Source organism: Schistocerca americana, chromosome 1 (assembly GCF_021461395.2).
Source record: "Schistocerca americana isolate TAMUIC-IGC-003095 chromosome 1, iqSchAmer2.1, whole genome shotgun sequence".
Taxonomy (NCBI): Eukaryota; Metazoa; Arthropoda; class Insecta; order Orthoptera; family Acrididae; genus Schistocerca; species Schistocerca americana.
This window is the reverse complement of record NC_060119.1, coordinates 147,515,758-147,541,232: the sequence shown is the minus strand read 5'-3', so window position 1 is coordinate 147,541,232 and position 25,475 is coordinate 147,515,758. Positions and strand designations below refer to the sequence as shown.

Below are 25,475 nucleotides of genomic sequence, written 5' to 3'. Positions count from 1 at the left end.
TGTAGCACACATACAAATCCTCTTAAACAGGGTGCGAAGGATAACTGTTTACTACGTACCACAGTGATGAAAGTGAAGTTGAGACGAACAATTTGATATAACCAGTACTTGATGGAAATACATCCATAGTAGAAACAGGCGACCATCCAGATTTGGCACGACTTTGAAATATGGAAAAGTCTTGATCGTACAATTCTTTAATAAGCGTTATGCGTTTCAAACCTTTATTGCAGAAGCTGTGGGATAAAATACACAGTGAAATTAACGATAGTAAATACATACATATTAATGTAAGTAAGCATATTAGGGATGCATGCACAGAATTTTAAATTAATATCATACTCAACATTTAAATCAAACTTTAGTAAAAGGCTCACGAAAGTTAGTACATACACTGAGTATAACACGTATTTGACAATAGAGTGTAGACACGTAGAGTGTAGACATGTCCGAAAGAACAGACATGATATCCATATACGTATACAGTTCTGGCAACACCGGCCATGACCTCCTTCTTCTGTACGGATGCACACATATTCCCCGTACTCTTACGGGACTTGGTTAGAACGTCTTCCACGAGTAATAAGTGTGTTGGGGTGGGACACTACGAATGTAGTGTGTGGACATATAAGGTGAGAATGTGGGTCTCGGCAGAGGCGTGCGCGAGATAGTCCCTCCAGTCGCGCTATCCTCTCTGCCCTCGGTGGCTCAGATGGATAGAGCGTCTGCCATGTAACCAGAAAATCCCGGGTTCGAGTCCCGGTCAGGGCACACATTTTCAACTGTCCGCGTTGACATATATCAACGCCCGTTGGCAGCTGAAGGTATTAATATAATTCTAATTTCCTTCTGAAATGTGGTGCTGCAGAAGGATGCTAAATATTAGATGGGTAGATCACATAACTAACGAGAAGGTACTGAAGAGAACTGGGAAGAAAAGGAATCTGTGACACATCATGACTAGAAGAAGCAATCGGTTGATAGGACACATTCTGACGTATTGTGTGATTAGTTTATACTGGAGGGAAGTGTGAGAGCTAAAAATCTTAGAGGAAGACCACGGGATGTATACAGTACGCAGATTCAGAAGGACGTAGGTTGCAGTAGTTATTCGGAGATGAAGAGGCTTGCACGGGACAGAGTAGCATGGAGAGCCGCGTCAAACAAGTCCTCGGACTGAAGACCAAAACACAACTCGTGGAGTAGAATGTGAACACAAAAGCGATATAGATCACAAAATTAAGACAAAAGTTGTGAATGAGTGTGTTTACAAACATCACAAGCCAAAATGTGTTCAATCGCACGGAAGGTTGTTTGTCCACAAACAAGCTGGACCGGTGTTGGATCAGATGCTCATCATCGGCAGTACACAACAATACTTTGAAACATTTTACATGGTCAAGTAGGATTTCTCTAAGCTTTCTTCTAGTGTCTGCCATTATATTAATCGGTAGTCCTGTGTTGTTACATATTCTTCACGCAGAACAATATCTTACTAAGTTATTGTCAGTGGTTCAGAAGTCATAGGCAAATACAGATTTACATTCGACTTTACATTTTTCTGATTAGCGGAGTCAACTGCTACTAGAATAAAAATATCTCCATGATGTTAAAGGTTTCATCGAACGACACTTGCACATAACTATTCGCGTCTTTTGCGAAAATAGTCTGAAATTACAATGAGTGATATCTCCCACATCGATAATACATCGGTCTCAGGTGACTGTACTATGAAATGGGGCAATTACATCCTAGTGGGGATTACGGGAAACCAAAAGGGTAGACAACAATGACCAACCCAGACATTTACGCCCTCTAGCTTTTAGTAACCATGATGTGACTGTATTGATAGAACGGTGAAGGAAAAAATAAGAGTGGAGTGGGGGTGCTTCTGATGAACGCACTGTCCCAAATGAGAAGTTCTCCTTCTCGCAGATAATGATAAGGACAATGTGCTACAACGATTAATATCGTCCACAAAAAAGCTTTACAAGAACAGCAGTTGCATTTGGAAATTTCAGACTATTCTAAAGATATTTTTACAACTGAAAATAACTGTTATGCTGATTACTAGTCAAGAGCAATGAATATGAACACCTATTGTTTCGGCGGGCGTGTGAGCGGAGCACACTGGATTGGACTGTCGGTTGGTGAAAAACGTGAAGAATGCGAATCAGATCACTGCTTTGTACCCCCGCAAAAAATGGTGTCTTAGACAAGAACATGCAACTGTCAGACCTTCCATCAGCTATCAACAGCTACAACATAAACAGTCTCACTTTCTCTAGAGCCAACAGCACCAGCTGATCACCCCTCTAGGTTAATCCAGTGTCGTGCAGGTTTCCTAATCAGGACCACGGTCAGTCTTCCTCCAGGTTCTGAGCTTGGCTCAGATCCCCCGTGACTTTAACATCGACGAGTCGACTAGACATTAAGTTCCAATCTTTCTTTCCCTTTTTTTTATGGTAATAACATGCAAGAGAAAATATAGACTTGTTAGCATCAAATATACGAAATCGTAGACACGCGTACAATATCAGCTGTCTACTGAAGGATAAACATCGCTACGTACCAGACGAGCAAGTACCACTAACGGAAAAGGAAGCTAGTTATATCTTTATTCCATGACATGCAACGTTTCATAATGAATAGTTTCACCTTACACTGCAAGCATTGTATCTCAAAGCGATAAACAGGGAAATAATTGGTCCCCACAATGTAACTATAGGCATTATATAGCAATAATAGTAAGAAACATTTTATTTATTATTCTGTAAATTCTAAAATTCTGGTATGAAAGATACTGTACAAACACTAATTAAAAATTAGTAACGAACGAGTTGACATGTGAGGGAAATCTTACTGTATGCGATTTGTCTGTAAATATTATACGTCGCTTCCACGTTTCTACCCGTTAAATAGTTTAGTTTTCTGTATTTGGGACACTAACAGAGAAAAATCACCTACTGTTCTGCCTAATGGGTATGTAAAACCGTCACAAACTACTCCAGGCAGGAGGTCGTGACTGAATTTATGTTCTTGCAACTGTGCACTTTTCGAAATCGATTGATGCCAGAATACACGTATTAAAATCAGTCGGAAGGAAGCGTGGAAGATTAAGAGTTGAACGTCCCGTCCACAGTGAGTCTCTTGGAGACGCAACACAATGACGGATAGATCAGGGATTCAGAAGAAAACGCATTTCTCGAAGTTGGAACCCCGATATCTGCCATATACGATTTATGGAAACCACAGAAAACTTATATCTGGATGGTCAGACTGAGAACTAAACCTCGGTCCTCGCGAATGTGGGACCAATGTCACACCAGCGCGCCACCTCGACGGTAAAAGAATTCGGAATATAGTTTTCAAAATACAACGCAATCTGGCACCACGTTTGACATTTTTGCAGTGTGTGGCCACATAACTCATGAAACATTCAAACGAGACAGTCACAGAACAATTGCTGTTCCATATTTACGTCTTCCCTAATTAGGGACCCGGCAGGCACCATATTATTTAACCCGTTCAGTTCAGTTCCCAACTGGTTCTCAGAATGAGTGACGAGGAGAATCTTGAAACATAAATCAGTATTCCATTCAGCAACAGAGTGCCCGAGGAAGATATCACCAAGGCGTGCAGACTCGAGAACGGAACATTAGTCTGCCAGAACACGACTCGCAGTGGCAAAAAGACTCGTCCACGACACGATGACTCTGAGCACTATGGGACTTAACATCTGAGGTCATCAGTCCCCTAGAACTTTGAACTACTTAAACCTAACTAACCTAAGGACATCACACACATTCATATCTTCTGGTAAACCTTCCGGGATGTAAGGTGGTGGTCCATGAAACTCTTCAGCTCCTAACGTTTCGTCCAGAGCTGCGCTGGACATCTTCAGAGGGGTGTTTCTCCTCCGGTGAGTCTTGCCGACTGACTCGGCAAGACTGACCCCTCTGAAGATGTCCAGCGCAGCTCTGGACGAAACGTTAGGAGCTGAAGAGTTTCATGGACCACCACCTTACATCCCGGAAGGTTTACCAGAAGATATGTCATCCGGTCGTGAAAGCCTTCATACTATGAACACACATCCATGCCCGAGGCAGGATTCGAACCTGCGACGTAGCGGTCGCGCGGTTCCAGACTGTAGCGCCTAGAACCGCTCGGTCACCCCGTCCGACGAAACGATGGTGTTAGCTTATTCTCTACAAATGAATGGCCGCTTACCTCAAAAAGCACTGAGACGTTAGCGAAATAATCAACGGTATTATTCCTTCTCATATGCTACTGTTCCCCCCAAATAGCGTAGACTCTTATTTCTCGGCAAGGCGAACTGGAAACACCCCCGATGCAGGAACAAACTTTGTCATGTGAGTAGGTACAGTCACGTTCCAATCTAAAGCAGCACGAGAAGGGAAAGTGATTATGGGAAACGACTTCGCGGAAAGCCTCAAGAACTTGCTGTCAACGTCATGAATTTGAATGACAATGAGAACGAGAATGGTATTACGGAAGGAGCAACACTACGCCGAGTGGAATAAAATTCAAGCAACTGCTCAAAACCAAAGTAACTAAAATTCACCCAATAAAATATTTCTTCGATGATATACATAAATGTGAAATCAGAGACAGCTATTTCCGCGATGCTACGAACAATACAAGGTCCTTTCATTTCTCAAAACCTTCACAGCTATCGTCACACAGGACTGGACACCCAGGCTAGCAGGGGAACTCTCAGAAAAATAGTTTCATCTGTGGGATTTGAATTAAAAGGTGCCAGAAGAGCCGGCCGCTGTGGCCGAGCGGTTCTAGGCGTTTCAGTCCGGAACCGCGAGACCGCTACAGTCGCAGGTTCGAATCCTGCCACGGGCATGGATGTGTGTGATGTCCTAAGGTTAGTTAGTTCTAAGTTCTAGGGGACTGATGACCTCAGATGTTAAGTCCCATAGTTCTCAGAGCCATTTGAACCATTTCGAGAAGGAACGAGTCATTAAGTGCAGACTTGCAAAATGGAACACTGCAACTCAAGCGGCCAGTGGTTTATTATGATCGACTGTTGATCATACACACTATACTGTGAATAAATGTTGCAAAGAGACAGTGTGCGAGGAGTATAGTCAAATAATAATGTCACTGGACATCGGGGCTCAGTTCGATGCGGGATTCATCGCTGAAAACAAGCCCACTCCAGTCAATGAGATTCGATGCCGAAGACAGGTCTGTAGACACCTGCCATACGACCAGACACCCAGGTGTGACGGTCTGGGATGCCATTTCATAGCATCCTTTTTTGGTTATCATCTGCGGCACACTTGCAGCACAGTGGTACATCGACGATATTCCAAGTCCCCTTTTGTTGCCCTTCATGGCAAGCCATCATGGGCTTACATTTCAGAAAGATAATGCCTGTCAGGCGCTCGTGCTTGCCAAACCCTACCTTGGCCAGTGGGGCCACCAGATCTCTCCACAGTTGAGGAAGTTTGGAGTATTGTGGGCAGGGTCCTCCATCCATCTCGGGATTCTGACGATCTAACGTGCCAAATGGACAGAACGTGGCGCGATATCCCTCAGGAGTACATCCAACGACTCTATCAATCAATACCATGTCAAATAACTACTTACATGAGGCGCAGAGGTTGACCAACGCATTGTTGACTTGCTCAACTTGATAAGTCCTTTTTCTTGAATAAAACATCCAGTTTTTCTGAAGTTGTAATAATTTGTTTGTATATACATGCACATCACATGTACCGATTTCCGTCCCATTTCGATAAGTCACTCGTGGTGCGACGATTTTTTGTCTCACAGTGTATTTATCAATATTCCAACTCATTTGCAATATCTGCATTTAAAGCAAGCTGGAATTCATCACACGGAATAGAAATTGTGTGTAAGTCATCCTATATCTTCGTACAGTAACTCAAGGACAATACATCACCGTATACTACAGCATCATCATCATCAGCAGACAGTCGCAGATTGCTGCTCAGCCCACCTGACAGATCTTCATGCACATAGAGAACAAAAGCGGTCCTGTCACACTTCCCTGGGACACTCCCGACGGTACCCTCGTCTCTGATGAACAATTGCCGCCGAGAACAACGTTCTAGCCGGCCGCGGTGGCCGAGCGGTTCTAGGCACTTCCATCCGGAACCACGCGGCTGCAACGGTCGCAGGTTCGAATCCTGCCTCGGGCATGGATGTGTGTGATGTCCTTAGGTTAGCTACGTTTAAGTAGTTCTATGTCTAGGGGACTGATGACCTCAGATGTTAAGTCCCATAGTGCTTAGAGGCATTTGAACAATGTTCTAGGTTCTATTACTTAAGACGTCTTCGAGCCTCTCACGTATCTGGGAACTAACGTAATTTGTTATAAACAAATAGTGTATAACCTCTCCCTACACTCCAGAATGCCTCCAGTAATAAAAATATGAAAAACTGAGAGTACTTACATTTCTGCTTGGGTGTGATCTCTGGTCGTAACAAATGAGACGAATGGGGTTCAAAATCCAGTATGGTGACCTTCATTGCTTTCTCCATGATTATAACAAGGCGCAATAGCTTTTTTCAGCTACTGAAGTTTATATTAATTAAATACCAGCTTCGGTTGCACGCTGTTTCACATTCACGAGAGGCTTCGACTAGGCAAATAATCATGAAGTTTCTATGATACCTCTTAATGGGTAGCTGATTAGCTGAAAGGTTAGCGCCCCTCTAGTATCTGCGCATCAGAATTAACCTATCTGAAAGGACGATAGTCATTCTGAATGCAGTATCAGGTAGAACTCTTACTGAAAACCTGATGATAGCCTGTTATTAGGTATCGTGCAATCCAATACACTGTTTAATTACTGCTACAATTTCCCATATAACACTTCAAAAGAATTCTGTGAGACTCCTTTTAATGATTTCCTCCTGCAACAATTCCATCCGAGTGAGCACTGACCCTTAACTTCGTTACGACGGTCGGAAAACTCGAAGCTTTTTTTCTTTGATGTTTTGGCTTTTGGCATAATGCTCACTTTTACTACAGGTGATATGCATTGACTGTGGAGCCAATGCATAAAAAACAGTTCACTCACCAGCGCCCTCCGTCGTTTCATCGCCAAACATCTCACGACCCCTTGCTTTTCTTTGATTCATTAACGCCACTTCAGCACAATTTCGAAACAAATGATATATCTTGCTCTTCTAGAACGTTAGGATGTCCCATATCATACAACCATCTGTCTTATCGAGTCCAATATATTCAAGTATTGATCACAAAACTATGTTGTAAACTCCGCGGTTGTGAAGTCCAACGAAGCCACTAATCGCATAGTAACGATCCTGCGCCATACTACTTTGACCGGCGTTATTCAGGAGAAACGAGATAGCGCCTATCGACCGTTGGCGTACTGCTGCGGAGATGGGCTAGGCCCACCTCACTCCAACGGAGCCGGAAGTTCGTCAGATAGTAATGAGATGCGGCTGGCAGCGAATCAAAGCGCCTCTCGCTCCCGGGGGTGCCCAAAGATAACCGAAGTGCAGGCCGCAACAGACCCTCTCTACGCAGCGCTACCAACACCTTTTCATCTCTGTCAGAAGCGCCAAAAATATGCCTTTCGCGCCCAAGGCACGTATGAAAGTGATGCTAGTACGCTACAGCTCTAGAGGATGGCTAAGCTCTCCTTTTATGTTAAAAAACGAGTCGCCTCGTGTAAAGAATCGTACGAGTATAACAATAGTCAGACAAAAAATTATCTGATGGTCAAAAGGAATTTGCGATACCAGCCGTCAACTTTGATCTGTGACGTGACGGTAAAGGCTTCTGTGACGTCATTCATTGGTGCGCATTTTGAATGTAATTTCCGTATAGCTTTATTGATTGTAGTGTAAGTTACTTTCGAAAGAGAAAGAATTTTTTAGTCTATACTGTGATGCAGAAAAAAATACTGTCTCTACTATTATGATGGGAATTACAATACTTCGTCCATTTATAATGGGTATCGTGGTCTCCAGTGCAGCTGTAGAGCTTTTTCTACAACACTCGATTCGTGTTCTTTCCGATAAATAGTTAAAGCTCTTCTTACACTAACAATTTCGATTTACTTTCGGTACATACATATATTCGTAACTGTGCATCACAGTCTCCACGTGAGCTACACAGGCAAAGTGTATTTTGCGACACTAGCTTCGAATGCTTTACGATTATTCTTTTTCTTAAGTTCAGAGTGTGCGTCATAGTCTCCACCACAGCTGTAGAGGGTTTTTTATGATACTTTCTGCATAAATAGTTTATGTACTTCTTGTGATAACCATTTTTTCGTTACGAGAAATACTTTTTTTTTTTTATTAAGTTCGTGCTGTGTGTCATGGTATCCGTTACAGACGTAGAGCTTCCTTTTTGATACTCGATCAATGTTTCTCTTATTAATCTGTGATCATAGATGTAACCTGAAATACTTCTAGTAAGCAAATCTGACCGTTTTATTTACGTTTCCGAATACGACCAAGGATAAATGTGGTTTGCGTTGCCTGATGCATCTTCACTGTGTCACTGGTCGAAGCTGACATATAGCATTACAATTTTCAGTTTACCCATGTTTATCAGTCAGAAGACTGATGGATCTCTTCCCCCTCCCCTCTAACCACCACCACCACCACCACCACCACCACCACCACCACCAAACCTCTCCCCAAGTGCCGTCCCAAAACAGAAGTGTTAAAACATACTCACAATGTCGTACATACAAAGTTTTGTTGACACGTTATAAGTTTGTGTGACGCGCAGGAATAGTCGTATGAGACATTATTACTGACACTATGAATTATGACTGACAGTCGCGTGAAGACATATCACGCTATTCGACGACTAGGTTCGAGTCTCAGTCTGGCAATCCACTATCACCATTTTTCGGCGAACATTCTCTCAACAGTACCAGCGCACCGTTTGAAAAACGCTGATGTTGAGGAGTCAGTACTCACCGGACATCAATGAGAAGTATCTTGCCTTCCCTGTACGCCTAACGCTGTGATGCTTGTCGTCGTAGCCCAGCGATCAGTCTGTAACAGAAGTAAATAACAAGTCATTCAATAAATTCCTACGTTTGTAGAATTAAGGTCAAGTATTGCTTATTTATTTTTTTATTCATTTATTGCTTATTTAGCCTGCCCAGATTAGGTCCTTAAGACCCTCTCCTACATCTGACCAGAAACAATACACACCAAAGCTATTACAATAACATTCACTGGAATATTAGTAACTAGCTTAGCGCCCTCTGCTTCGCTCGAGTAGTCTGCAGGGCCGGTAGCGATTTTTTTGGTTTGTTTCTATTTAATCTAATTTAAAAGCGATTCTAGTACCTGGGCCCATGGTTTTTGTAATCATGTTGTTGTGGAAATATTTCTATAGCAACATTCATCCCCTACCAAATATTCCTTTATATCTAACCGAGAAGTGAAATACCAACTTTCACAAATTTAGCTGTGAATTTTTTTATTGGAACGAAATATCATCTTAAGAATTTTCATCCCCCATTTCACTCTTGCAGGGTTGGAATTTCGAAAAAATACCTTCTTAAACGACGTCTACAGTATAAGATCCACACCTTCAAATTTCAAATGTCTTAGCGGTTTGGGCTAGGCAATGGTGATTCAGTCAGTCAGTCAGTCAGTCAGTCAGTCAGGACATTGACTTTTATACATAGAGACACTATTAAAATAGCAGTAATTGACACTAACAATAATTACAACAAGAACAACACAATAATAATAATAATAATGAAAGAATTTTACTTTCACAAATTTCACAGTCATAGTTTCTTCATATATTTGTGTGTTCGGGACTAGTTAGCTACCGGACACCTAAAAATAAGGCACCTACAGAATTTCCGAGATCCTTGGAAGAAAAAAAAGTTAAAACTGTTCCATCTGGCGTTCGGGACATATGACACAAGCTAAACATCCTCAAATGTTTTTTTTAAAAAAACGTAGTTATCCCAGCGCCCACGAAGGCAAGTTTCAGTTCTTTAAGGCATCGTTGCAAAATACCAACACGAATCGTATACAGTAGAATCGAACGACTGCTAGAAACCGAATGAGGAAAAACCAGTTTGGTTTCTGGAGGAAGGTGAAAATATACAGGGCTATGACGGTCTTCGATTTATCACACAAAACAGAGCGAAGGGAGACAAACTGGCGTTCATAGCAAGTAGAAATAAGGTTTGGCCAAAATTCATTGCAATATACTTTTTGAAATTCTAAAGCTATCATGGATGAAATGCAGGGAGCAAAATTTTAGCTATATACAGAAACCGACAGCAACTGTTACAGAAGTCGAAAGAATGGAAAGGGAGGGAGTAGGCGAGAAAGGAGTAAGACACGGGTTTAAAATATTCCCCACGTTATTTAATCTATACATTGAACACGCAGTAAACGACACTACAAAGAAATTTGGTAAGGAATTAAAAGTTCAGTGAAACAAAATTAAAACTTTTAGGTTTGCTGGTAACACTGTAGTGTTGTCACAGACGATGTAGGCCTTGATAGAGCAGTTAACGGAATCCATAGTATCTTAAAAAGTGATACAAGGGTAATGGAGTTTACTGGAATGATTCACTTGATGTTGGGAAATAAGATTAGCAAATGGAGTTTTGCCATTTCCAGTTCCTAGTTTCGATTCGGGGGCCATCGAGTGCCGACCCGCTGCCGTGTCATCCTCTGTCAGTGGAGTATGTAATTTGGATGTCATGTGAAAGGTTTGTGGTCAGCACAACGCTCTCCCGGCCGTTGTTGGTTTTTCAGATCTTGGTGGTACTACTTCTCGTCCAAGTATCTCCTCAATTGGCCTCTCAAAGCTGAGTGCATCCTACGAAAAATTCCTGGCAGCTACGGCGATTCGAACCGCATGGCACTTTAAATGTTCAAATGTGTGTAAAATCTTATGGGACTAACTGCTAGGTCATTAGTCCCTAAGCTTACACACTACTTAACCTAAATCATCCTAAGGACAAACACACACACACACCCATGCCCGAGGGAGGACTCGAACCTCCGCCGGGACCAGCCGCACAGTCCACGACTGCAGCGCCGCATGGCACTCACACTGACAACTCAGATATGGAGGCGGACAAGCTTGCTGCTTGAGCATTGAAATAAATGAATGGCAGCAGACAGTCTATAGCAACACACGAAACTTCCTGGCAGATTAAAACTGTGTGATAGGTCGAGACTCGAACTTCGGTCCTTCGCTTTTCGCGGGCACGTGCTCCACCGACTGGGCTACCCAAACACGGCTCACGACCCGGAAGGCCGAAGACGAGGTACTGGCGCAAGTACAGCAGTGAGGACGGCTTGGGTAGCACAGCCGATAGACAACTTACCCGCGGAAGGCAAATGTCCCGAGTTCGAGTCTCGATCCGCCATAGAGCTATAATCTGCCAGGAAGTTTCACGTCACCGTACAGTCATGATCTTAAGTTCGGTACCAGTAATCGCGTTAATTCATGTAGTTTACTCGGCTAGTTGGGCGAAACGAAAATCACTGTTATGACAAAAATTATACGTTATAGCTACCAGGAATGCTCCCAACGGAATGTCCAGGGCCAGCATTTGCGTGGTCCCCTGTAAAAACACGCTGCTTGCGCCAGTTGTAACGCAAAAAGTAGTTCCAATCAAAACTACAAAAGATATACAAATTTCACTGATTGCAGCATTGCAAGAAACTCTTAAATGTTACATTTCGATATTCCCAATAAAATACAATTTTCTGTTCTACTCGTGAGATAAAATTCTCCGTAATGTGTGGAACAAGCTTACAATCAAGGTCACAATATCCAAGAGTTTAGAACTTCCCGTGAAACAATTCAAGAAAATATTTCAGATCTTCAGAGTCTCTAGGTGCAGCGTCTGGTAAAAATTAAAGATCATATTATAACGTTATATCTTACATGGAAGTGAAACATGGGATTTAACAGTACAGACGAGAAGATAATTAAAGTATCTGAAGTGTACCGTTACAAGAGAGTGCCAAAGATTATATGGGTACCTCAGGTAACAAATTAAGAGATACTAAAATCGTGAAAAAACGCGCTTTATGATACATATTGACTTAAATAATGGTTCGGCAGATGTCTTGATGCATCAATAGGTAGTTAATTTGGTGATGACAGAAACCACGTCAATGTAATACTCGTATTTGGGAGGGGGGGGGGGGGACGGAGGATTGTTATGAAGTTAGATCAAGGCTACAATACAGAAATCACGTTAAAATGGATGTATAGAGAAGTAGTTGTGCAAAGATGAAGAGGTCTGCACATGACAGAATAGCGTGAAGAGCTACATGTAAACATCTTTCGGACTGAAGACTTACGGGTGGAGCCCTGTCTTGAAAATTTCAAAAATTCAATTTTTTTGCTTAAAATGTTTCTACTTTATTATAGTGTTCATCCCAAGTTTGTCAAAAACTCCGTTACCGCGTTATATGGCGATTTGTGACAAAGTGTCTCCGAAAAGAATTGACAGAGGGGAAAAAATAGTCGACATCGCGGCCAATGTGGCAGCACGCAATTTCATCGATGGCCTGACAGGCATTATGGAAATCATGTACGTGCTCGAACTTGAGATCGGACCAGCGTGTTACAACCTCCGCACAAAAGCGGACGAAAAACATATCGAGCGAGGAAATCAGCGGATGACAGCAGCTGCCAAAGAGGCTCACAAGACCACCATGACCACGAACAAAATGGAGAAAGAGCTCCTTTTGGATCTGGAGGGATTGCTGGATGGTCTGGGGATCGCTGGTAAGAGGTATGTTTAACTTAACTACAAAGAATGTAACCGAAAACTTTAAACATGTTTTTCTCAAAACCGTATTTTTCAAATTGGCAGGAAACATGAAATGAGAACGGTATATACTATTTTGAATCGAATTTGATGCCAGCATGCTAAACTGAATTCTCTATCAGCATACATGGCCGTTTTGTATTATCTTCAAAAGTCTATTTTCGGTGCACCCTTTCGTCCTGATTTCATGGAAGAAGAAACTGACATTGTTTGAACACGCCACTATTTTGTCAAAGCTTAAGGTTATTCAATTATCCTACATACGTTGATTGAAAGTATACTGAAAATGACACATAAAATCATTTTGTTACAGATGCAACAGGAGGGCTTCAGGAATTTCTGCCGACGACCACTGTTCCGGCAGGAAGGAGTTCTTCTAACTGGAAAAATCAGGATCCCGGCGGACGTTCGAGTCCTCCCTCGGGAATGGGTGTGGGTGTTTGCTCTTAGGGTAATTTAGTTAAGTAGTGTGTAAGCTTAGGGACTGATGACCTTAGCAGTTAAGTCCCATAAGATTTCACACACTTTTTTTTTTTTTTTCCTCTAACGCACGGATTTCCGGATTGGGAAGGAGCGCCTAGTCCCCGGCACGAATCCGCCCGGCGGACTTGTGTCGAGGTCCGCTGAGCCGGTCAGTCTGTGGATTCTTTTTAGGCGGTTTTTCACCTGCCTCGGCGAATGCGGGCTGGTTCCCCTTATTCCGCCTCGGCTACACTATGTCGGCGATTGCTGCGCGAACAAGTTCCACACGTACGCGTACACCACCATTACTCTACCACTCAAACATAGGGGTTACACTCGTCTGGTGTGAAACGTTCCCTGTGGGAGGAGGAGGTGTGGGTCTGTGGGGGGTCGAACCGCACAATAACCCTGAAAAAGTGGTTCGGTGTGGGGCGGCGGGGGAGGTGAAGTGGACTGCAGTAGTCGTCGTGGGGTTGTGGACCACTGCGGCTGCGGCGGGGACGGAGCCTCTCCGTCGTTTCTAGGTCCCCGGTTAACATACAATGCAATACATACAAGGTCCGCTCAGGCGCGAAATGGAAACCACTGTGAAAATCCGACGAAGGTTTGCAGCATGTGTTGCTCAGTGTCACGTCGCTCTTTTCAGTTCTGAGCGCACAGTGAGCACGTAAAGATGCCTACATAATAGTGTCTCCCGCCAAGTATGAGGGCCATGTGAGAAATTTCACCTGATGTCACGCAGCCCATATAACGTAAATGTTTCCTTCTTCATGACAATTCTCGGCCGCACTCTGCTGGGGCAATGAGGAAGCCCCTGTAGCGTTTTCGGTGGGAAGCCTTTGATCACTCACAATAAAACCCGTTATTGGCTCCCCGTTAAGTTTCACCTCTGCTCACATGAACCACTGACTAACAGACAACGAGCTGCAGACCAGCGTAGAGAATTGGCGGAAAGCACCGGTGGCTGCCTTCTATGACGAGGCGCAACGGCATGACAAATGTCTAAGGCGGAGTGGCGACTACGTAGAGCGGGAAGGCGTAGCTGACTGTTGCGAATAAAACATTTTTTTAATCTCACAGTGGTTTCCATTTCGCAACCTATCGGACCTTACCTTCCGAATTGCCCTCGTATACCATCATATTGAGCATTACATTTTATTTTATTTGGAAAAAAATTACGAAAATCACCTATTTTTAAAGCGTTTAACCCTTTCGTGGGCAAAATTATTAAGCAGTTTTTTTTAATGAATGGAGAGCAGATAGTAGTTAACAGATAGGTATATTTATCATACAGAATATCAAATTTGCTCCAACTGTGAAAGTGAGGTCACACAACAAGGTGGGAAGTATTCTTCCCACTGCCCTTCCTTGGAGTTAAATGACAAAAACAACTTTTTCAATATATGTCACATTTATTTGATAAATTTACTTCTCTTGTTACAATGATTCTTCACAATTACTTGCCATGAGATTTTCTGAAACATGGGTGTATGCAAAGTGGTATTTGACAATATGTACAAACACAGCGAGGGCTCTTTTCCGCAGCTTTGGTACTGCAATGACGGCGCGTCCAGTAGGTTTCCCCTAAAATGGGTTGATGCTCCCCTACAGCCACATGACGAAAATCTTCAGGTACTTTATCCCTTTTTGCCAGAAGGAGAGGTTTTTGTTCACGCCTTTTTTGGGATGAGAAGCCAGCGATCAATTGTCTGGCTAGATGGATCCTGTATGTGAGCTGATCATGCTGTCCACTTTCTCTTTTACTTCTTTTCCACAGGATAAAACTGTTCATTGCAGCAACGTCCACCAGGAAATAAAATATTCTGTGCCACCATTTTACAGAACGTCTGCCAATAGCATACCTTTTCGTAATTGATCAAACTTATCGACACAACCCATTACTTTGTTGTAGTCTGCCACAACTTCAGGACAAGAAGTCTCTGTACTAGTACCATTCTTGTTTTTCCTTTTCACTGTGGCTGTTTCTCATGGTTGATGAATTGAGGACAGGAAAGTGACTGGACGGTTATCCATCCATTTTACTGCAGAAATGGCGCCTTTTGTTTCAAACTGGAATTCTCCTCGTTACAATTTTACGTTTTCCTTCATAAATTTGGGTAAATCAGAAGTATTTACCTTATACTATAGCTTTGAGGGAAAAATCACAAAATGTCACGCAAAATGCATTGAAAGGGTCCTCTACAGAGCAACACTCAGCTACACAATGCCTCTGCGCGAAGGTACAGCAAAAACGGCGGGAACTTCGGATTGGAAGTACTACCCTATACTGTTCACTAGGTGGTAGCACCGTACAGAGGTGGGAACTGTGAATCCCACGGGACTAGGAGCGAGTTCATTGCAGTGGGAAGCATGTTTCCCACGGCTCACGAAAGGGTTAAAGAGGGCTGCCTTCTTAAGCATACAGAGTGGCAAAATAAAACTGGCACGGAAAATATTTCATGCATTTTAAAATAGGCAACCTAACTTACACCGTTCACACCCAGTGGCAGATGAGGTGATTTGGGTAGCCTATCTTAAGGCGCATGAACTATTTTCCGTGGCAGTTTTCTTTTGGCCATCCTGCAGTGGAGGTGGTACTGTACACCGTGCCTCTAGACACGCAAGCACGAAGGGCGGTAATTAGGCTGTCAAAAGCTGCGTCCGTTGTGGGCCGCGGGAATTCCAGCCGGGCGCAGCAGCAGCACACAACTCGGGACAACTTCCGCCGGAGAATGCGTGCTTTCAGCGGGCGGACGTCGCTTCTGCCGTGTCCTCAAAGTCCCTCGCTGGGAGGGAATGACCTGTCACGGAGGAACGCTACAGCTACCATATGGGATGACTAATAATCAGCTTTCCGTTTAGCAGTGCAGTGTACCGTTTTGTGATTTACGTAGGTTCTTCTCGTGTGCATTTCTTTCAATAGTTATTTATTTAGTACTCGAGCCTTCAAATGGCTCTGAGCACTATGGGACTTAACTTCCGAGGTCATCAGTCCCCTAGAACTTACAACTACTTAAACCTAACTAACCTAAGGACATCACACACATCCATGCCCGAGGCAGGATTCGAACCTGCGACCGTAGCGGTCGCGCGGTTCCAGACTGTAGCGCCTAGAACCGCTCGGCCACTCCGGCTGGCACTCCAGTCTTCAAGAAGAATATAATAATTCCAATCCCAAACAAACCAGGTGTTGACAGATGTGAAAATTACCGAACTATCAGTTTAATAAGTCACGGCTGCAAAATACTAACGCGAATTCTTTACAGACGAATGGAAAAACTTGTAGAAGCCGACCTCGGGGAAGATCAGTTTGGATTCTGTAGAAATATTGGAACACGTGAGGCAATACTGACCCCACGGCTTATCTTAGAAAATAGATTAAGGAAAGACAAACCTACGTTTCTAGCATTTGTAGACTTAGAGAAAGCTTTTTACAATGTTGACTGGAATACTCTCTTTCAAATTCTAAAGGTGTCTGGGATAAAATACAAGGAGCGAAAGGCTATTTAAAATTTGTACAGAAACCAGATAGCTGTTATAAGAGTCGAGGGGCATGAAAGGGAAGCAGCGGTTGTGAAGGGAGTGAGACAGGGTTGTAGACTCTCGCCGATGTTATTCAATCTGTATATTGAGCAAGCAGTAAAGGAAACAAAAGAAAAATCCGGAGTAGGTATTAAAATCCATGGAGAAGAAATAAAAACTTTGACGATCGCCGATGACATTGTAATTCTGTCAGAGAGAGCAAAGGACCTGGAAGACCAGTTGAACGGAATGGACAGTGTCTTAAAAGGAGGATATAAGATCAACATCAACAAAAGCAAAACGAGGATAATGGACTGTAGTCGAATTGAATCGGGTGATGCTGCGAGAATTAGATTAGGAAATGAGACACTTAAAGTAGTAAAGGAGTTTTGCTATTTGGGGAGCAAAATAACTGATGATGGACGAAGTAGAGAGGATACAAAATGTAGACTGGCAATGGCAAGGAAAGATTTTCTGAAAAAGAGAAATTTGTTAACATAGACTACAGATTTAAGTGCTAGGAACTCGTCTCTGGAATTATCTGTATAGGGTGTAGCCATGTACGGAAGTGAAACATGGACGATAAACAGTTTGGACAAGAAGAGAATATAAGCTTTCGAAATGTGGTGTTACAGAAGAATGCTGAAGATTAGATGCGTAGATCACATAACTAATGAGGAGGTGCTGAACAGAATTGGAGAGAAGAGAAATTTGTGGCGCATCTTGACTAGAAGAAGGGACCGTTTGGTAGGGCATATTCTGAGGCATCAAGGAATTACTGATTTAGTATTGGAGGGCAACGTAGAGGGCAAAAATCGTAGAGGGAGACCAAGAGATGAATACACTAAACAGATTCAGAAAGATGTAGGTCGCAGTAAGTACTGGGAGATGAAGAAGATTGCACAGGATAGAGTAGCATGGAGAGCTGCATCAAACCAGTCTCCGGACTGAAGACCACAAAAACAACAATCAAATTAATCAAACACAGCGGCAGTATTGGACAGGCAACGCTCATTTCGGCACAGGGAAAAACGTGTCTATGACAGCGGTCGACTATCGCGAAATATCGAAATGTAATAGTGGATAGAGGCGCCACACCACAGCAAACGTGCTTAACAGCTCGACGCCTAACTACAACCAATGAGCAACCGCATCGTACAGCAACAGCGCCTCGCTATGGGAAATAAAAGCCACCGCTCCGCACATGTATCGCTGTTCACTAGACATCACAAGCCAGACACAACAGCACAGGCTCAGAAACATCTACACTCAAGGTTTCCTTTCACTAAACTGCAACAGTCGCCCATAAAAATCATCAATTAAAAAAAATTCCATGTCTACTAGCAAGCTCAAAGCATTCCATACTGGCAGAACAGCCGACGTTCTTCAGCGACCATCTACACCCCACTAAGACCACGATTCCCTTCATACGAAATTGTTTCAACATTCAGATCTTTCGGATGATGTTTTACGCGTACCTCCACTCCAGTATAACACATGTATTTCACTCCAGAATAACACATGTACAGGGCTATTACAAATGATTGAAGCGATTTCATAAATTCAATGTAGCTCCATTCATTGACATATGGTCACGACACACTACAGATACGTAGAAAAACTCATAAAGTTTTGTTCGGCTGAAGCCGCACTTCAGGTTTCTGCTGCCAGAGCGCTCGAGAGTGCAGTGAGACAAATTGGCGACAGGAGCCGAGAAAGCGTATGTCGTGCTTGAAATGCACTCACATCAGTCATAACAGTGCAAAGACACTTCAGGACGAAGTTCAACAAAGATCCACCAACTGCTAACTCCATTCGGCGATGGTATGCGCAGTTTAAAGCTTCTGGATGCCTCTGTAAGGGGAAATCAACGGGTCGGCCTGCGGTGAGCGAAGAAACGGTTGAACGCGTGCGGGCAAGTTTCACGCGTAGCCCGCGGAAGTCGACGAATAAAGCAAGCAGGGAGCTAAACGTACCACAGCCGACGGTTTGGAAAATCTTACGGAAAAGGCTAAAGCAGAAGCCTTACCGTTTACAATTGCTACAAGCCCTGACAACCGATGACAAAGTCAAACGCTTTGAATTTTCGGCGCGGTTGCAACAGCTCATGGAAGAGGATGCGTTCAGTGCGAAACTTGTTTTCAGTGATGTAGCTACATTTTTTCTTAATGGTGAAGTGTTTAAACCTCCTCTACCAAGAAACGTGCCAGAACTGCGAGCTCGCATCAACAATGCTTTCGAACTCATTGATGGGGACATGCTGCGCTGAGTGTGGGAGGAACTTGATTATCGGCTTGATGTCTGCCGAATCACTAAAGGTGCACATATCGAACATTTGTGAATGCCTAAAAACTTTTTGAGTTTTTACATGCGTGTGCAAAGCATTGTGAAAATATCTCAAATAATAAAGTTATTGTAGAGCTGTGAAATCGCTTCAATCATTTGTAATAACCCTGTATTTTCCCCAACACATCGAGGGTAAATTAAAGTCACCACCAACTATAATCGTATGAGTCAGGTACGTGTTTGAAATAAAACTCAAGTTTTCTTTGAAACTATCAGCAACTGTATCATTGGGAGGTCGGTAAAAGGATCCAATTACTATTTTACTCCGGTTGTCAAGAATGACCTCTGCCTATACTAGCTCACAGGAATTATCTACTTCAATTTCGCGACAACATAAACTACTTCTAACAGCTACAAACACGCTACCGCCAATCGTGTTTAGCCTATCCTTTCGGAAAACCATTAGGTTCTTCGCAAAATTTTCGGCTGTGCTTATCTCCGGCTTTAGCCAGTTTTCAGTGCCTATAAAGATTTGAGCATCAGTGCTTTCTATTAGCGCTTGGAGCAAATTACAGCTGTTATACCGATGGTTCCTGTATCTACGTTCTTCCTGTGTTCTGCCTGCACCCTTTGTGACTGAAGCCCTTCTTGTGTTTTCCCGAGACCCTCTAACCCAAAAAACCGCCCAGTGGTTGAGGTCCGTGGGTTAACACCACACATTCTCACTGCTCTCTTCTGTGCAATCAGTATTTTGTTTCTAAGTGAAGAGTTGCCCCAGAATATTATTTCGTGAGACATTATTGAGTTGTAATAAGCAAAATGCGAGGAGGTTGATACTCGGAAGAAGATCGACGACAGTGATGCCAAGGTGTCGGCTTGTTGCAGATATCACAGCGCTCGTGTGTTGCCAGGCACTGTCAAGCTGAAGGAGAGGTTGCTCCACGTGGAGGCACGTTTTTTTTGGTTAGAAACTCGATTACAGGAGGCAGTTTCTGACACACCGACATAGTTACATTCATACACCGTCCGCCCCTGGTAGCTGAGCGGTCAGCGCGAAGGAATGTCATACCTAACGGCCCGGGCTCGATTCCCGGCTGGGTCGGAGATTTTCTCCGCTCAGCGACTAGATGTTGTGTTGTCCTTGCCATCATCACTTCATCCCCATCGACGCAAGTCGCAAAAGTTGCGTCAACTCGAAAGACTTGCACCAGGCGAACAGTCTACCCGACGGGAGGCCCTAGCCACACGACATTTCCATTACACAGAGTCATGTTCCACGTTACAGTTCGGAGCCCTCTATGGGCAGAGAGTTGCTGCTTACGTCAGAGAAGCGGGAAGTCAACCGAGTAATACGCATGGCATGTAAGAGCTCAACCGATGTTGCAAACAGAAGGAAAAACCAATTCGGAGGCATAGTTTTCAGCCCGACCGACACACACACACACACACACACACACACACACACACACACACACACAGTGGGGTAGGAGGGAGGGAGAGAGAGAGAGGGGGGGGGAGAGGGGGGGGGAGAGGGGGGGAGAGAGAGGGGGAGGGAGAGAGAGGGGGGAGAGGGGGAGGGGGAGAGGGGGAGGGGGAGAGAGAGAGAGAGAGAGAGAGCGTGGGGAACGGCACTTAACGCTTCCCATGCTATATTAGCCTCTCAAGCTCTCTCCCCGACACGAGCAAACTTGGGTTTTTCCCGCGTAAGATAACACGAGGCAGGAAAGCAGTGACTGACGCACTTTCACTCTGTGAACTGCGTGGGGGCAACTCCCATCAACATGCGCAATGATTTCTGTTCCATTAAGAGACTTACAGAGTACGCTCTGCGTAGGTTTGCGACTATGTTAATATCAAATGCCCTCGAAGGCACGTTACACGGTACTCCTATTTCTCATCGTCCGGAAGATGCTTGTTAAGCCAGCGACATTGACAGGAAAGCACGCTCAGTTCTCTCTCTCTCTCTCTCTCTCTCTCTGTCTCTCTCTCTCTCTGGTCCGCCGCTTTCCTTTGGAATAATCCCAGTAATTCGGTTTGGCTCTGAGCACTATGGGACATAACTGTTGAGGTCATCAGTCTCCTAGAACTTAGAACTACTTAAACCTAACTAACCTAAGGACATCACACACATCCATGCCCGAGGCAGGATTCGAACCTGCGACCGTAGTGGTCGCACGGTTCCAGACTGTGGCGCCTAGAACCGCTCGGCCACCCCGGCCGGCCGTAATTCGGTTTAATGTTGAATTTTCAGAGAGCACATCCGAAGTAAAACTATCAGAGAAGTGAAGAGGGGCTGAATTATTAACGTGGAGACTCTCCTTCTTTACATGGTTAATTTAAACTCGTCGTGGTCACACGAGTATGAGAGATATGCACGGTACAAATTGTTCCATGGACATCAATACTGAAAACATGCTCTACAAAAGCCTTAGTTCTGTGTTAGACGGCCAATGAGTGAGCACCAGTAATCTGGTAAATGCCGGGAACATCACAAGGGAAAGAGTACTTCATATTCTGTGGAAGCTCACGTGGTTGAGACTGGTCTGACAAAGTGGGCGGATAGAGTGACAAACTGCTACCTTACGCACCGTTTTCTGCATATATGATCAGATCCGAAATTTACCCCTTCCCAGATGTAACGAAATGGACCAATGATAGGAAATCAAGGGACCATAGTAAAGAAAAATAATAATCATAAATTCTTTGTGTCTCACTGAAAGAATTTTACGTTTCAAAATCGCAAACTTCTCGAATACTTCCCTTGGTCAACCAGAAATTAAAATGATAAGATGTAATTTAACATCCCATTGTCACAACTGCCACAAGACTACTCCTTCTTTACCCATTTTCTACCCTCTGCTGAATGAGAGTTCTTCTAGGTTCCATTTCACTCAGTTCAATACCATCATGTTCATGTTCCAGTGATCTCCTGATTTCATCGAATCGTCTCTGCTTGGTGTTCCAACATTAGTTTTGTGGCCCCACGATGTCCACAGAACAATATTTGGGCTCCATGTGTTAAGGGCTTGCCCCGCTGTTACCAGACCACTGTCACTCAGGGAATTCTCTCAAGGATGTTATGTTTTTTGTTCTGAGGACCTCTTCCCGAAGCCGGCCGGTGTGGCCGTGCGGTTCTAGGCGCAGGTTGGAATCCTGCCTCGTGCATGGATGTGTGTGATATCCTTCGGTTGGTTAGGTTTAAGTAGTTCTAAGTTCTAAGGGACTGATGACCTCAGATGTTAAGTCCCATAGTGCTCAGAGCCATTTTTGAACCTCTTCCCGATCTTGCTCTTGCGGCTGGTACCCAGCATCCGCCTCTCCATTGCTCTCTGTACACACTGAAATTCAAAAGGACTCGCCCCTGTCAGCGCGTGTAGACAATATGTTGTTACCGAAGCTCTCTTCGTTTCTTCGTTCTTTGTCGGCCACCGTCACACTCAACAAGCCGTATGCTGCAAAATTTCAGCTTTCTCCCTATCTTCCAAACGACACAAACAGGAAGTTACGAAACTGCAATATCAATCCTCGGCTTTTCAGTATAAGAATTAGTTAAATGTATTAACAGCACAGACACAGTACACTCGGAGAAAGCAATGATGACTGTTAATCCTATATTATCTCTCGCAATGTGACTTCAAACACTCTTGCACTAAACTAATTCACCGTCCACACAGAATGTTTGACACAATTAAACGTGCAAAGACCCTCTTCAGTGTAACTATAGTCTTAAAATGGAAGCCGTATATTCACTTCCGAAACCATCAAACGATTAGGTAAAACTTGGCTAAAATCAATGGCCCTATGCAATCACAAAGTAAGTGCCGCTTCTGGAGCAAAGACAGCTAACAGAAGTTCTTTCCGACTAACCAGCGCACACACTGGCTGGGAGACCAATTAGCGGTCGCCTCGGTGGCAAACCAGACCACCCGCTTTTGCAGCAGAAAAAGTATTTGCTGTTGTTCATGAGAGTGAATGAAGCTGTATCGCGAAATTACTGTCTTAAGCAGGAGAACAATTAGGTAATAAATATAGCAACAAATAGGTTCCACACAGTATTTCTGCGAAACGTAAGACTAAGATGGATACTGTTTTAATGGGCCTAACCTCTAGGAACAAGTTTCTGCTAACGAACCAAGGCAAGTAATGCAGAGAAACTACCTAATTAGTTTTAATGGCGTGAACACTAAAGAAATTTCCTTCAAACACATCAAAATGACCGAGGTTGTAAGATAGATTCGAATATCGCAATGTGTACCATTGAAGTGAAAGGGACAAAGGGTGTTGTAGAATGCATTTCGTACGCAAAAAAGGCAAATTGAATCGCCCTCCACCCTTGCAAGGGGGGAAGGAGAGTACATGAAAAGAAGAAAACGGGGCATGAGTGTGCGACCGAGAGAAAGAGGCCAATGAAACAGAAGGGAAGACGTAAGATGTGGATCAACAATAAGAAAAAACACGTACTGGGAACTCAAAAGATGGTGATGCAAGGGGAAGAGGGAAGGCGGGAAGAAACAGATTACGAAACAGGGGGACAGGGGATGAGAGGAAAACAGAATACTAGGCTCTATGAGGTGTACGGAATGAAAAATGCCTTCTGGAACACACTATTTTTCCATTAATGATGACCGGTTTCAGGTTGACTAGCGGATTTTCTTCAGATCTAGTGCTACAAAGTGTAGTTTGTCAGTCGTTGCAGTTATAAGAACAGAACATAAAACTGTGAAGATGTGATACGTTAAAAGAGATTGGACAACTCTGAATTTCAGTCCCACCCTTGAACCTTGTTTTACTTCCGTCATTGTGTTTTCGATGTACGGATTGAACGGTAGGAGTTAAAGGCTACATCTCTTTTTTACGTCCTTTTTAATCCGAGCATTTCGTTCTTGGTCTTCCACTCTTATTGTTCCCTCTTTTTTCTTATACATACTGAATATTACCCGTCTCTCACTATACCTTACCCTAATTTTTCTCTGAATTTCGAAGATCTTGCATCATTTCACATTGTCAAACGCTTTCTACAAGTCGACAAATCCTATAAACGTCTTTATTTTTCTTTAGTCTTGCTTCCGTTATCAATCGCAAATTCAGAGCTACCTCTCTGGCATCCTGACCTTTCCCAAAGCCAAACTGATTGTCATCTAACACATCCTCAGTTTTCTCTTTCATTCTTCTGTATATTATTCTTGTCCTTAGGTTGAAGAAGTGAGCTGTTAAGCTGATTGTGTGATAGTTCTTGCACGTATGTCTTTTGTCTCTGGAACTGTGTGGAAAATATTTTTTCCCGAACGTCTGATGGTACGTTACCAGTCTCGTAGGTTCTACATACCATCTTGAATACTCGTTTGGCTGCCACTTCCTTCAATGATATTACAAATTCGGAAGGAATGTTATCTATTTTTTTCTGCCTGATTTGATTGTAAGTCTTACAAATCTCAGTTAAACTCTGATTCTAATACTGGATCCCCTATTTTTTACCTATCGACTCCCATTTCTTGTTCTGTGACGTTATGAGACGAGACGTACACCTCGTAGAAATCCTCTCAATGCACTCTTTCCACCAATTCGCCCTCTCTTCTACAATTACGAGTAGAATTCCTATTGCACTCTTAACATTGTCGCCCTTGCTTACATTTCACCGGAAGCTGTTTAGAACTTTCTATATGCTGGCTCAGCCATTCCGACGACTATTTCGTATTCGGTTCCTTCACACTTTTGCTGCAGCCCTGCACTTTCTACTTAATTCATTCCATAGCGACTTCTATTGACGTTTTCCTGTCATTCCCAAGCATACCTCCTCCTCCTCTGCTACTGATGTGTTCCTGTCTTTCCCAACCATACCTCCTTCCCTTGTGATTTTACTAGAATTGCAGAACTCAATCTTTCTCCTCCCTCACTCCTACTACCATGCCCACATCCTTTTGTAGCTCCTCTTCTATTCCTTCCCGTACATCCACGTTCCAGTCCGCCATGATTAATATATTCTCATCTCCCTTACATACTGAATTACTCGTTCAGTATCCTGATGTACTTTCTCTACCTCTTCATTTTCTCCTTGTGACGTCGGCATGTACGAGGGTTGACTGAAAAGTAATGCCTATACCTTCATAACTCTTCAACAGCTGGCAGCATTGGTATGCGGCAGGTACTGGCTTGTTCCGTAGCCTCTTCTCTACAGCTCCAGTTCGCGGGAAGCCTTAGCACTGAACGCTTGTTGCTACAGTGTAAAGTATGAAACCGTGCGCAGACAGTCGGACAATGCGATTTAAGCAACGTGCAGTCATTGAATTCTTGACAGCAGAAGGTGTCACCCCAAAGAAGATTCATCAGAGAATGAAAGCAGTTTATGGTGATTGTGTTGATGTGAGTCGTTGGGCTAGT

The 25,475-nt window shown here is 43.6% G+C and overlaps 1 protein-coding gene across 4 annotated transcripts in view; it reads right to left on the bottom strand.

The window, feature by feature from the left end:
• The window catches only part of LOC124551307 (protein-tyrosine sulfotransferase-like), a 911,580-nt gene that overhangs the window by 334,531 nt on the left and 551,574 nt on the right, over nucleotides 1–25,475 (bottom strand). For all 4 annotated transcript variants that reach the window (XM_047126327.1, XM_047126332.1, XM_047126319.1 and 1 more), the window contains one exon: nucleotides 8,971–9,048. The gene's annotated coding sequence lies outside the window, so the exon portion shown is untranslated. The remainder of the gene's footprint in view (nucleotides 1–8,970; nucleotides 9,049–25,475) is intronic.